This window comes from Lepus europaeus, chromosome 11 (genome assembly GCF_033115175.1).
Source record: "Lepus europaeus isolate LE1 chromosome 11, mLepTim1.pri, whole genome shotgun sequence".
Lineage (NCBI taxonomy): Eukaryota > Metazoa > Chordata > Mammalia > Lagomorpha > Leporidae > Lepus > Lepus europaeus.
In genome coordinates, this window is record NC_084837.1 from 70,373,591 (window position 1) to 70,387,355 (window position 13,765).

The following is a 13,765-nucleotide window of genomic DNA, read 5'->3' on the forward strand; positions in this document are numbered from 1 at the left end:
AAATTCACAGAGCCATAGGAGTCTAATATAAACAATAAGCTCCCTATTAATCTAAAATAAAATCTACTGCATGTAAAATCTATTCTTTGAAACAGTGAGTATCTTTTTCCTATGCCCCAGCTCACCTCTAGAAGTGTTACCACATTCTTTCTTTCACCAAAATTGCAGGAATGCAAACTCTGACATCAGTCAGAAAAAAAAATAAAGGCCAAAACATGTAAATATTTGTTTAGCAAAAGTTTGGAAACACAGTTGATACCAGCAGTTACAGGAAAATAAAATCAGTGTCACCCTGGGTTTCTTGTTTACAGTCAGTTCATCAAATGTCTTGAAGCAAAGCCTCCATTCAGAATCTAGATGATCCATATTTAACAATTATAGAGAGCAATTTGGTAAGAACACTGCTACTTCTACACAGGAAACTAAGAGAATAGAATGTCCGTAGACCCAGAGGAAACCATGCATTTTGCTTTGTCACATCCTAAGAGCCTAAACATTGATGTTTGTTGCTGGAGTTGAGGGGCCAATAAGGAAGGTTAAACATTTTGTAATCAATTTCACAAACTAGAAGCTATTTCAAGACTTTCTAGTATAAATACTTAATCCCACAGGCATAAGCCTTTAAACACAACTGCATAACCAGAACGTATTTCCACTTGGGGTGCACGCAAACACTCTCCCTCTCTATTCAGACCATGTCTAATAGTGCAGAGCCTCCTGCATGTACTTGGAATTCTACTTCAACTTCAGGCAGGATTGGGAACAATCACCTGGAACACTCTGCAGGGCACAGTGCACCTAATTTAGAATGATTGGTACTGAGGTTAGAAAGAGAATGAGGAAGACAGAGTATCCACGGAACAGACCCTAATTCTATACCTGGCTATCCAACTCTTCTTCAGAGATACAGAGAAAATGATTGGATACAGCCTTAATATGTGCATGACTTTAGGGCTTCTCTGAGTCTTAATTTATTTTCTGTATACATTGGACTAGTAAATTTTGCCTTGTTTACATTATGTATGCATATATTTCTGATGACATCATGGACATGAAAAGCTTCATATATAAAAAGGAGAATGAAAATGCAATACAGGACTATCATCATATGGAATCCGTTTCTGACCTAAATTAACTATACAGTCTAGGGAATTATAAGGTATTTGGGAAGAGAGAAAGGTTTTAAGAACTCCGAGCCACGGGGCCAGCATTTGTGCTGCAGCAGGTCAAGTCATCTCTTGTGATGCCGGCATCCCATATTTGAGTGCCAGGTTTGAGTCATGGCTGCTCTGCTTCTGATCCTGCTCCCTGCTGATGTGCCTGGGAAAGTAGCAGATGATTTACAAAATACTTGGGTCTCTGCTACCCACATGAGAGACCTGGAGGAGGCTCCTGGCTCCTGGCTTTGGTATGGCCCAGCTCTGGCTGTTGTGGACATTTGGGGGGTAAACCAATGAGACCAATGAGTGGAAAATTTTCTCTCTCTCTCTCTCTCTCTCTCTCTCTCTCTCTCTCATAAAAGAATACAAATGAATCTTTAAAAAAGAAAGAAAGAAAAAGAAGTTAATGGCTCCCAACCTTTTCTTCCTCCTGTGAGAGACCAAACTTTCAGTGTCTACAACATCCTAGGGAAACTTAGTATCTCAGAAAGGGAGATGAAGGAGTAGCCAGGGTGGGAGCTGGGATGGGAGGTAGGGGGAACGCTCAATCCTTCCAAATGTCATAAAAGTTCTCAGCATTTAAAATGACAATCCAGGCCAAAGTCAACTGCCTCAGACCTTCCCCATCAACAGCCCATTACAACAGCTCCACTGGATCCAGTCCAACCCCAAACCAAATCCTGGAATAGCTTCAGAGGACCACTGGAGCCTTTGCAGGGTGCCTCACAGTCAGAGTAACTATGTTTTTCAAACAAAAATCGGGACATACTGTCTGACTAAAACGGATGTATTTATGGAGTAAGGACACATATCACAAGGTGAAAAGATGAACAAAAAAGAGCCCATGATCAGTCATTCCAGTCTCCCGAAGCAAGACATCCACAAGATTTTCAAAATCACAGTACGATGAACATCCTTCACTGTTTTTCAATATTTAGAAGCAAGCTACAGCCAAAACATGGCAGATTTTTTAATTGACCAACGGTTACAAATCGAGATATAAATGTTTTACATCTTCTCAGTCAAAAGTGACTGTATAGATGACATAAATTGGGAAACAAGTTGGGAAGAAAGATATGGAGGGCAATGAAGCAGCTGATCCAAGAAAGGTTCAGCTTTAAGTATATTCTACAGTCTTTAAAAATAGCTGGTAAGTAGAAGTCAAACTGCAATGAGTCAAAAAGCAATGAGGAGCGAGAAGAGGGAGAAGAGGTATAAACACCTGAAGCTCTCACATTTCAAAGCAAGGCACCAATGGACATTGTTTAAATCTAGTCACAGAGGTACAAGCATAGTACTTGGTATTATGGGCATAAATATGAGATGGTTAGAACTAGTTGGCTTCAAAGAGGACCTGGGGAAAGCAGAGGGAGAGATCTTTCGCTCTCACTTAACACCCAGCCACAAGTGCTCATTTTTAAAATACATGCTTCTATATGACCATGTATAATCATCACCTTTTATTTAAAGCACATTACTTTTTTAAAAACATGAACTCTTATCTATAATGGAAATTTTTCTATTTCATCAGAATTAAACAATGAATTGGTCAGTTTTATTATTTTATTCATGCATGTTATTTTCATTTCACTGCATCTCTTAAAAATTCTATATAATTATGAATTATGATTTTGTTTGCATCCTTTTTTTTGAGTTTTACAAACTTATCCTTCCCTAACAAGTTGAACATCCTGGAATAGGATAAGTTTTACAAACTTATCCTTCCCTAACAAGTTATACATTATTTACCTTTTATTATTTCAAACAATACCATCACATGACAATTTTTAATATCCTTATCAATCATTCTTTAACAAATGCCACTACGTTGGTGGCTCAGTGAAAAGTATTAGAAAGATTTAAGATTTCTCCTCACTGATTTTGGTCTTAAGAACTGCATACAACCAGAACCTGTTCAAATAAGCTGGGTGGCATTTATTCTACTTCACACACACAGCTCTAATTCTAGAAATAAATGATGTTTTATTTAAGTTGGAAAGGAAATATGCTGGATAATTTCCATTGCAGAAGATTTTATTCTAAGGTTTCAAGACAAACAGCATTCACAAAAAGATAAAATTTTAATGAAGCTACTCCTCAGAGTAAATAGAAGTGTACATGACTTGTACACCTGTTGCCGTGCCCACTCAACCATCCCAAAAACCCATCCTCCCAAAAAGTCAGAATTAAATCTCTATGCAAGAATCAACAACATTTCACCAAATAAAGGGAACTGATGCAAAGAGAAAATAACTTTTTGTTGCATGCTAAGAAACATTCCTTCACCTCACCCTCACAGTGACTCTCTGAGGTAAGTTCTGTTAGTAACTTTCACAGCAGGGAAACTACAGCTTAGGAAGGCTGTACAGCCAAGGCCCCACAGCTTGGAAGAACATAATAGGGGTCTGAACTCAGGAATCCTGACCCCAGAGCACACTCTTAACCCCTAAGTGAAGGCAAAGTTGCACTGAGAGGACAAGATGATACATCTCACCCAATAGCATTTAGGGCGATGTAACAAAAATCAGAAAATGCCCTTCAATAGGCCAAAGGCAAAGCATAAACTGTTTTTATCTGTATTTTAATAGTACACAGGGGAAAGGAGGAAATGAATATATCTCCACTTCAACACCCTGACTTTTTTAAAAAAATAGTGAAGTCTCGGAGCATAACAGACTTAGAAATTTTTTAAACATGTGGATGCCATATTAGTGGTATATAGATGTTTATAAAGGCTGTCTTTATTGAATTATACCCATTATACCATAATATACCCTTCTTTCTTCACTTTACTATCTTCACAATCTCATGCTATGTGACATTAACATATATATCCATGCCGTCTACAAAAATGGTATGCATGTGTGTATACAGAAAATTTACATATGAAGTGTATATGACAACATGTTAAAAAATTGTTCAATCTGTGTGTGCTCACTGAACTCTTCTTTATACTCTTCTGTATTATTTGAAATGTTTTTAAAATAAAAAAATGTTAAAATAGCTAAGTCTTCATCTGTAAGGACTCTCATCATCAGTTACCATGACTACCGTGCTCCGCAGCAACCCAACCCCATCACCCGGGGGGAGGGGGGAGCCTTAGCAGGCTTGATACTTGGATCCAGTTCAGACACAGAGTTCGGAGATTGTGTGGGCTAGCTAGAGCCTCACTCAATGGAGCAAACAGCTGGGCTCTACCATGTCTGACCACATCGTTGCAAGAATTGGCCTCTGTGCAAGATGTCTGCAGAGTGTCCACATTCCTCAGCCAGAGCCCACTTCTGCAAGTTTGGCCTCTCTCATAGCAAGATAGCTTTTCTGCTTCCTATCCCAAGTGCAAATCCCTTTTCAGACAAAGTTGGCCTAATAACAACAAGGTCAGGGGGCTCCTATTTCACTGGTATGAGTTTCTCAGCCTGGGAAGTGATTAAATCCTTGGGCGAGGAGTCCCTGCCGCATCAGGGAAGGGTAAGGAGGTTGTTTCTGCCCCTGAGTCTCCTGCTTTCCTGACCTCTGGGTGGGGAGGCACAGGACCTAGCCCTGGAGTCTAAATGTGGAGGGACAGCAAAAGCTATATGCCCCCACATAACAAAGGGCACCCAACTGCCCCTGTACCGTGTCCCAAGGTAAGCACGAAACAATTACAGTACACAAATAAGCTACATATATTGCGAACTGCACATCATGATTTTTATTTTATTCTTTGACAAATGTTTACCAAGACACAAAGAAGGGAAGGAAAACTCACGCATACCCACATAGAGACCTGTGTGACTCCAACACGCGTCGCGGATGCTCCCCCTCCCCTTATTTGACTGCCGCTCCTCTGGCCCTCCTTGCCGAAGGCAGAGGGCAGGTCTCTCAGCAGTGATTTGAATACCACATGTGACTGTTCCAGCCCATCTGCCAGTCACAACAACTCGGTAATGAAACTTCAAACCCTGGTAATGAGAGCGGCTGCCATGGCCTCCTCAAGCTTCAGTGGGGCTCTCCAGACCCAGAGACGCACTGCTGGATTGTCTGGGCCGACACTGGCTGGGACGCAGATGGTCCTGGTTTCCTTCTTTGAAGACGCAAGCCAGCCAACCTCTCTAACCTACTTCATACAGTTTTTCTTAATAAAAAATAATCTAGAAAGGAACAGAAAGAACAGTTTATATTTTGGTTTCCATGAGCTTTATCCCCTTCTTGCTTTCTTCCTCATCAGCAGATTAGTGTCTACCTTTTCCTCCAAAGCCAGTCTCTCTGTCTCTCTCTCCCTTCCCTCTCTCTTCCCCTCCCTCCCTTCCTCATTTCTTCTTCCCTCTCTTCTTTTCTCAATCTCTCTCTCTCTCTCTCTTACTTTTCCTCTCTCTTCAGTTCTTGTTCTCAGGGCATTTGGAATCAAATGCTTTGTTGCCACCTCAATGTATCCAAGATGACATCATCCAAGATGGTTCATCTTCCTTTAGCGACAATAAATTCATTGCCAGGTGCACAGCAGACACACAACTAATCAGTCACATTGCCAGTAGCACAAACCATTCAACAAAATTTCAGGAGAACCTATGATGTGCCAGGCACTGTGTTAGCAGAAGTAAAGGTGACTAAGATGAGCAAACCTCATGTCCAGACCTTGTTTTCTGTACCCTTATCCACTTAAAGGAACCAAGGCTCCTGAGGAAATGATTGATTCTAGAACTCGGCAGGAAATACACAAGATAAGTCCAAAGCATCTTGAGTGACACAAAGTATGAGACTGAAAAAAACACCCTCAGACAGGGGTAAGGAAAAGAACACAAGAGCCAAACAAAAGATCTCCTGATGGCTACAGCTAAAACCATTGGAACAACAAAATGCCAAAAGTAGTGCTGGATTGTAACCCAAAGCATAAAACAAATATCCATGAGTGTGTACCGATAAATACAGGATTGACTAAATGAGAGAAAAGAAACCAATCTCCTACCACTGGAGAACTACAAATAATTCAGTAGATGCTTTGTCTTCAAGGAGCTGAAGCCTAACTCCGCACTCCTTCCTGAAAAGCGGCATGTACTAACATCCTTCCAAAGAGCACGAGACAGAAAGTGTGGAAATGGGGTAATTTTACAGTGGAAAAAACCGACAACACTATCCCAGCCAGGTGATCAAGGTTTATAACATTAGTGATAAGTCATGTTGACACTATTAATCCCTGGTATTATGTGATTAAAATGGAAACTCACCTCTGTGGACTTCTTCCCCCAAAACTCATAACCTTCATCTAATCATGGCAAAAAAAAAAAAAAAAAAAAAACAAACAAAAAAAAACCTTCAGGGTTGGAGCTCACTGTGACATAGCAGGTTAAGCCACTGCCTGCAGCACCAGCATCCCAAATAGGGGCTGGTTCGAGTCCTGGCTGCTCCACTTCTGATCCAGCTCCCTGCTAATGAGTCTGGGAAAGCAGCAGAAGGTGGTCCAAGTCTTTGGGGTCCTGCACCCATCTGGGAGTCCTGGACGAAGGTCCTGGTTCCTGGCTTTGGCCTGGCCCAGCCCCAGCCATTGCAGCCATTTGGGGAGTGAACCACCTGACGGAAGACTTCTCTCTCTCTCTGTTAACTCCACCTCTGCCTCTCTTTCTCTATAACTCTGCTTTCAAATAAATGAATCAATCTTGAAAAAAAAAAAAAAACCTCCACATAAGCAACATTCTACAAAATACCTGACCATCTCAACTCCAAACTGCTTAGGTAATGAAAAAAAAAGACGTCTGAAAACTGTCCATAGAACATGATGACTAAATGTATAATGGCATCCTGAAAGGGATCCTAAGCATAAAAAGGACATTAGGTAAAAATTAACAATCCAAATACAGCACGGACTTTAATAACTGTACATCAATATTGGCCCATTAATCGTAACAAAGCTGCCATCTACTATAAGGCACTAACCACAGAGGAAGAAAGATATTCTCTCTCTCTCTCTCTCTCTCTCTCTCTCTCTCTCTCTCTCTCTCCTGTAATTCTAAAACTGTTCTAAAATGAAGTTTATTTATTTACAAGTAAAATAATAATAATCCTGGAACCACACTATTATAAATAAAACAGTTATTTTTTAGAAAGCTTTTATTTAATAAATATAAATTTCAATGGTACAGCTTTAGGAATATAGTGGTTCTTTCCCCCATACACGCCCTTCCACCCCAACTCCCGTCCCACCTCCTACTCCCTCTCCCATCCCTTCTTCATTAAGATTCATTTTAAATTATCTTTATATACAGAAGACCAATTCTATACTAAGTAAAGATTTCAACAATTTGCACCCACACAGACACACAAAGTATAAAGTACTGTTTGAAGACAAGTTTTACCATTATTTTCATAGTACAACTCATTAAGGACAGAGGTCCTACATGGGGAGCAAGTGCACAGTGACTTCTGTAGTTGATTTAACAATTGACATTCTTATTTATGACGTCAATGATCACCTGAGGCTCTTGTCATGAGCTGCCATGGTTATGGAAGCCTTTTCAGTCCACAAACTCCATCAGTATTTAGACAGAGCCATAAGGAAAGTGGAAGTTCTCTCCTCCCTTCAGAGAAAGGTACAAAGGTACCTCCTTTTTTGATGGCCCCTGTTTTCCACTGGGATCTCATTCACAGAGATCCTTCATACAGGTCATTTTTTGCCACAATGTCTTGGCTTTCCATGCCTGAAATGCTCTCATGAGCTTTTTAGCCAGATCTGGATGCCTTAAGGGCTGATTCTGAGGCCAGAGTGCTGTTTAGGGTGTTTGTCATTCTAAGAGTCTTCTGTGTGGCAACAGTTACATTTTAAAAGACATTAAGACACTGCCTTTGCTCTTGAGGCTCCTAGAGCCTATGAAGACAAACAGTGTCTAACAGCAGGTGAAACACTGACATCAAGGTCTATCATGGGAACTAAAGGAAGCCAGAGAATGGGTCCTTAGTTTCAACACCATCAGCAGGTGCAGAAGGGGAGTATCTGAACTATGACTTGATGTTTTCCAGTTTCTAAGGAGAAACATGAGTTTTATTCCACCCCACTACTGAAATTCCTTTTACAGTCTCTAACTCTTTCAGCAAATTTCTTGTCCAAATTCTGATGATTTCATTGTTGGACTAACATACCATGATCTATTTTCTTGGCATCCTAATTCCTCTCTACTCCATTAGGACAACATAGCTAAGTCTCTTTTCATGTTCTCCATGCTTAATTCTGTTCCCCTACACTCCAGGGATAGATTTTTCTCTCCATACAGTAAACATCTCACTTTTAACTCCAGACGTCTACCAGCTAGGCCTACCCTATATATCCACTCTCATCTTCACCTACATCTACAAACTTTTACCTTCCTATTCAGCTCCTCCTTTTCAATCTCAGCATCACTCATGCACACACTAAAACCTCTGCCACACACAATAAAATTAGACTCCATCTACATCTCCACATTAGCTCTTCTGTCTTTTCCTTTTAATTTCATCTCCTCCCATAGTGTTCCCTGATTAATACCATCCATCTCTCAAGCAAAAACACAATTCCAGACATATTTCACAAAATCCCAAATATGCTATATTGCAATTACATATTTTTAGTAATTCTGTGTCTAGATTCTCATGCCTGAAACTCACTCCACCCCCTCAGATCCCAGAGTAATGGTTCTTCAAGCACAGAAACAATGGCCGTTATGCCAGGAATATACTAGAGTCTATTTAGGAGCACACAGGATAAAACCAACTAAATACTTTAGTAAGTGCACAATACAGTTAACAAAGATTACTATCATCTCTTTGCTGTCAAAAGGAGGCCAGCAGCAAATGCCACTAACATGAAAACCTCCATGATAGTGAAAATATTTCTTATAAGTTAACCTACTTAAGAAATATTATCTCATGCCTCTTTAAAAACCTTTAATAGGCACTCAAATAGTAATGCATAGTCTGGTTGGTTATTTTGCTGACGTGCCACCGTTAATTTATTCTGATTAGTAAAGTTCTCAGTGTTGATGATACAAAAATACAACCAGCATTATCTATGACCATCTGTTTCTATTTGTTTCTTTAACAAAAGAAAAAATCTCCAATGAAACTAAACTAAGGTTTCTGGCTCACAATTGGTCAAGGCCATGAGTGAAGCCAGCCCTTATCTGGCCAACAGCTAAAAGACAGTCAGGAAAAAATCCACAGGCACCCTTGAATGGCGTGTTTGGATGGGCAGCTTGGACAAAGGCTTTCTCACTGCTGGGTTGGGCAACTCACACTACAGGCACAGAAAGGGTACTGCATCAACAAAACTCTATTTTTTTGTTGTTGTTGTTTCTTTTTTTGTTGGGGGGAGAAAGATTTTGTGTTGATCAAAAGCAATAACCCAAGAGTTTCAGGGCCAAATAATCTGTCACCCTATCTAAGCCATGCATGTGAACCTCCTTCTCCACTAAACACACACAGCATACACAGCTGACAAACCAGAAAGCTACAAAGGGCAGTTCCCTAAATCTAGGAGGTGATTTTAGACTCACAGCCTTTTTAAATCCTGTTGGAATCTTTGATAGACAGCTAGAACATGCACATGTGTTTTTTTTTTCCAAAAAAAAAAAAAAAAGGAAGAATTTAAAGTTCAAAAAGCCTGATGTACGCTACAACAGGAAACTAGACCTTGAACTATGAAGACCATAAGCACAGATGTTTAATGCACGTCTCCAATTCCTCACTCCTCTGAGGCACTGGGTACTTCCCACTTGTAGTTCTCTGGATTAAACACCACTGGGAACACAGAAGTGTGCTCAGATGACCAAACTATCCAAGCAGACCCCACAGTTCTAAAGATAACAGTCTAACTTGCTGCCCTACATTGCACTGCCTCTCTCTGGGGAGGGATCTGTGTCTGGCCTGCTAACATTGCATGCATGGGTGGCTGTGTAAAATGTGCTCTCTTTAAATACATGGAAAGAAGTATATTTGTCTATGAAGCCGGAACTACTATTTGATCCTTCAGGAGGAAAAGAAGATTGCCTCAAAACGGAAAAGCCAGTGCATTTCAGATGTGTACTTCTTGAGCACCTGAGCAGATCTGACCAATGACATCATGAAAACACATGGCGCTTCTAAAGACCGCTTCCCAGAGCGCTCAGCTCAGAACTCCTGAACCCACCAAAGAACACAAGGGCTATTTTCTTTGCTATTTGCTCCATTTCTTCAAGCTGAAGCCACGTTGTACTTTTTCCAAAGGGAGGACAAAATTATAGAAATGACTGAAAACCTGCTCCAGAGCCTGTGTGGTGAGAAGCAGGCCAGGGGAAAGGGACAGCGTCATGGAGTTGACTGTTCCCTTACGCCTACAGAAGACATGGGGGTTGAAACCATGATTCTTTACCACTTCCAAGAAATTTTCAAACCAAGAGCTCTCTCTGTCCAGGGAGACTGTATCTTCTGACTGTCCTGACGGCCCCAGGAAAAGATAAGAAAACCAGCCACTGAGTTTAGACTAAAGAGAATGAAGTGATCTTTCATGAACTGGGAATGCAAGCCGGTTCAAAACCTCAGTTACGAGTACTGGTAGCTCCCAGCTGATGAACAGGTGGGGCTCCAACACGCCCTTTCTGTGTTGGTGTTTAGAACCTAGAACGTCCTTTCCAACAGAAACAACACTCGTGGGTAGTGGATTGTTCTGCAGGCTAGTTTCTCAGCTGCATCATCAGCTGAACAGGCTATCGTGGGCTGATCTGGGAACCTGACCAGGACTTAAAATGTTGCACTACGGGAAACATTGGACAGCAGGCAACCATATGGGAACATGGCCACTCAGCTATAGTAAGCTGCCCAGTGATCTGCCACAGCTGAAAACCTGAAAGCCAGGCAGCCCACACAGAGCAGATGGGGCAGTCAGAATGTGAGCACTTCTAGTCCTGGGCCCGGAGGTCTCCTCCTCCCTTAGTACAGACCCACCAGGGTCACTGTGAGATATCCATTGGTCCAGAAGTCAGGGACTTAAAAACTGGTGTGTAATTGTACGTCCCCATCTGGGTTCCTCTTAAAGACTAGAAGATCCCATCCCACCAGCCAGTATTATACAAAATCAGTACCCTGGACTGGCTCACCCACCAAGAGGTCAGGTTTCCAGAAAGAGTGGCTTCCACACGAAACTAGGATGCAATTCAGTCTTGAGCCCTAATTGGCTGCATCAAATTCATACCCAAATTATTTTATCATTTCAGATTCTCTGGAGCTGGATAACAACTCTCCCTTTTGTAACATGAGTTCCTCAAAGATAGACAGTTGAGATTTATCTTTACAACCCTAGCACCTAACAATCTTAAGTAAAATAAAGTTTGTGGTTTCAAATGTACTTCCAACAAAGACAGCAGAATTCTGTCAGGGTAATACTTAATTTACTGAAAAGGCAAATAGGACATTAGGCATTTGGCTAGCAGTTAAGACACTGGTTGGGATGCCTGTGCCCCACACTGTAGTACCTGAGTTCAATGCCCACATGTGACTCCTGACTCCAGCTTCCTGCTCATGCAGATCCTTGGAGGCAGCAGGTGATGCCCCAAGTAATGGGTTCCTAACATCCACTTGGGAGACTGAAATTGAGTTTCTGGCTTCCAGTTTTAACCCCCTCCCTGGCTATTGCAGGCATTTGGGGAGTGAACCAGGAGATGAGGGTTTTCTTGCTCTCCTTTCTATCTCTATCAAATAATAGAAAGAAATATTTTTTAAAAAGAAAAGATAATTATATTTGCAAGAATTTAAATCATGGGGCTGGCACTCTCATAGCAGGTAAAGCCACCGCCTGCAGTGCCAGCATCCCATGTGGGTGCTAGTTCAAGTCCCGGCTGCTCCACTTCTGATCCAGCTCTCTGCTATGGCCTGGGAAAGCCATGGAAGATGACCCAAGTGCTTGGGCCTCTACAATGCTGTGGGAGACTGGGTAGAAGCTCCTATTTCCTGGCTTCAGGTTGGCCCAGCTCCAGCCATTGGAGCCATTTGAGGAGTGAACCAGCAGATGGAAGACCTCTCTCTCTCTCTCTCTCTCCGCCTCTGCCTCTCATATAAACAAATAAATCTTTATAAAAAAGAATTTAAACCATAAATGAAAAAGATAGCTACTAGAAAGAAATCAGTATCATTTCATCCACTTTTTATAAATTTACCTATTTATTTATTTAAATAACAGAGAGATAAAGAGGAAGAGAGAGATCCCTCTGCTGATTCACTCACTAAATGCCTACATGGCTAGGGCTGGGCTAGGGTAGCATTCAAAGCCAGAAATCAGGAACTCAATTCTGCTTTCCCACTTGGCATCAGGAGACCAGCAGCCATCATCCTTACCTCACAGGGTCAGCATTATTTATCAGAAAGCGGGAGTCAAACACCAGAGCTAAGTATTGAACCCATGTATCTGAAAGTGGATGCATGTATCCTAACTACTAATAACACAAATGCCCCTCAAGTATTGTTTTTAATTCAAGAAAATTAAAATTTATTTTTTTTATTTGACAGGTAGAGTTACAAACAGTGAGAGAGAGAGAGAAAGGTCTTCCTTCTGTTGGTTCACTCCCCAAATGGCCGCAACGGCCAGAACTATGTTGATCCAAAGCCAGGAGCTTCTTCAAGGTCTCCCACGTGGGTACAGGGGCCCAAGGACTTGGATCATCTTCTACTGCTTTCCCAGGCCACTGCAGAGAGCTGGACTGGAAGAGGGGCAACCGGGACTAGACCAGTGCCCATATGGGATGTCGGTGCTGCAGGCAGAGGATTAACCTAGCGCACCACGGTGTCGGCCCCGAAAATTAAAATAAAAAAAAAAAATCAAACATATAATATAATAAAATAAAAGATGTAATATAATAAATAAAATAAAACATATAATAAAAGATACCCATAAATAAACTACATGGTTTGTGAGAGTGAAATTCTTCCACATTTCAGATGCATCATTTAGAAACCTGTTATAGCTACAAATGTGTCAGAGATTTTGGGCTTCAAATGCTAATCTATAGTAGCCAGTAATGGATCTTTTAAAACATTTCTCAAACACTTCCATCAGAACAAGGACAATACTGGTAACGAACAAAAAAATAAATTAAGAATAGATCATTGTTAGATACTAACAGTCTAAAAAGTCAGAGGAAGTTAGGGCCAAGTATGCATTATTGAGGTTATTTCATACTTTACAATATTAGGGGTCCACAACTTGACTTTTTTTTTTTTTAACTCTGTAATGAAGCAAAGTTGTGAGCATTTAATTCTAAAAACTTAGGCATCTGGAAAAATTTTAAAAGTAGTTTAAGTTAAGGGAATTTGACTAAGTTAAAAGCGTACCTAGTTCATGTGAAGGCACACTGTAGAATCAAGAATGTGCTGCCCTTAGGGAAAAGGAACTAAACTTTATGACTTACCTTTATTTATACATTTTTGTTTAAAATTATTCCTTAAATAGGTAATACTGGCCGGTAGCTTAAAAAGATGCCTCAAAGGGCACAAAGGATATGTCTCATTTTATAAAAATGATACTGCATCAGCATCAAATCATTTAAAAAATTTCTTCATCTGTGAATCAAAAAATATAATAATAATTGACAACTTTCAGAAAGGTTTATAATTTACAAAAGGATTATGTGAAT

The 13,765-nt window shown here is 40.7% G+C and overlaps 1 protein-coding gene across 1 annotated transcript in view; it reads right to left on the reverse strand.

Moving 5' to 3' along the window:
- Positions 1 to 13,765, reverse strand: part of FBN1 (fibrillin 1) — a 259,408-nt gene that overhangs the window by 224,523 nt on the left and 21,120 nt on the right. The gene's annotated exons all lie outside the window — the stretch shown is intronic.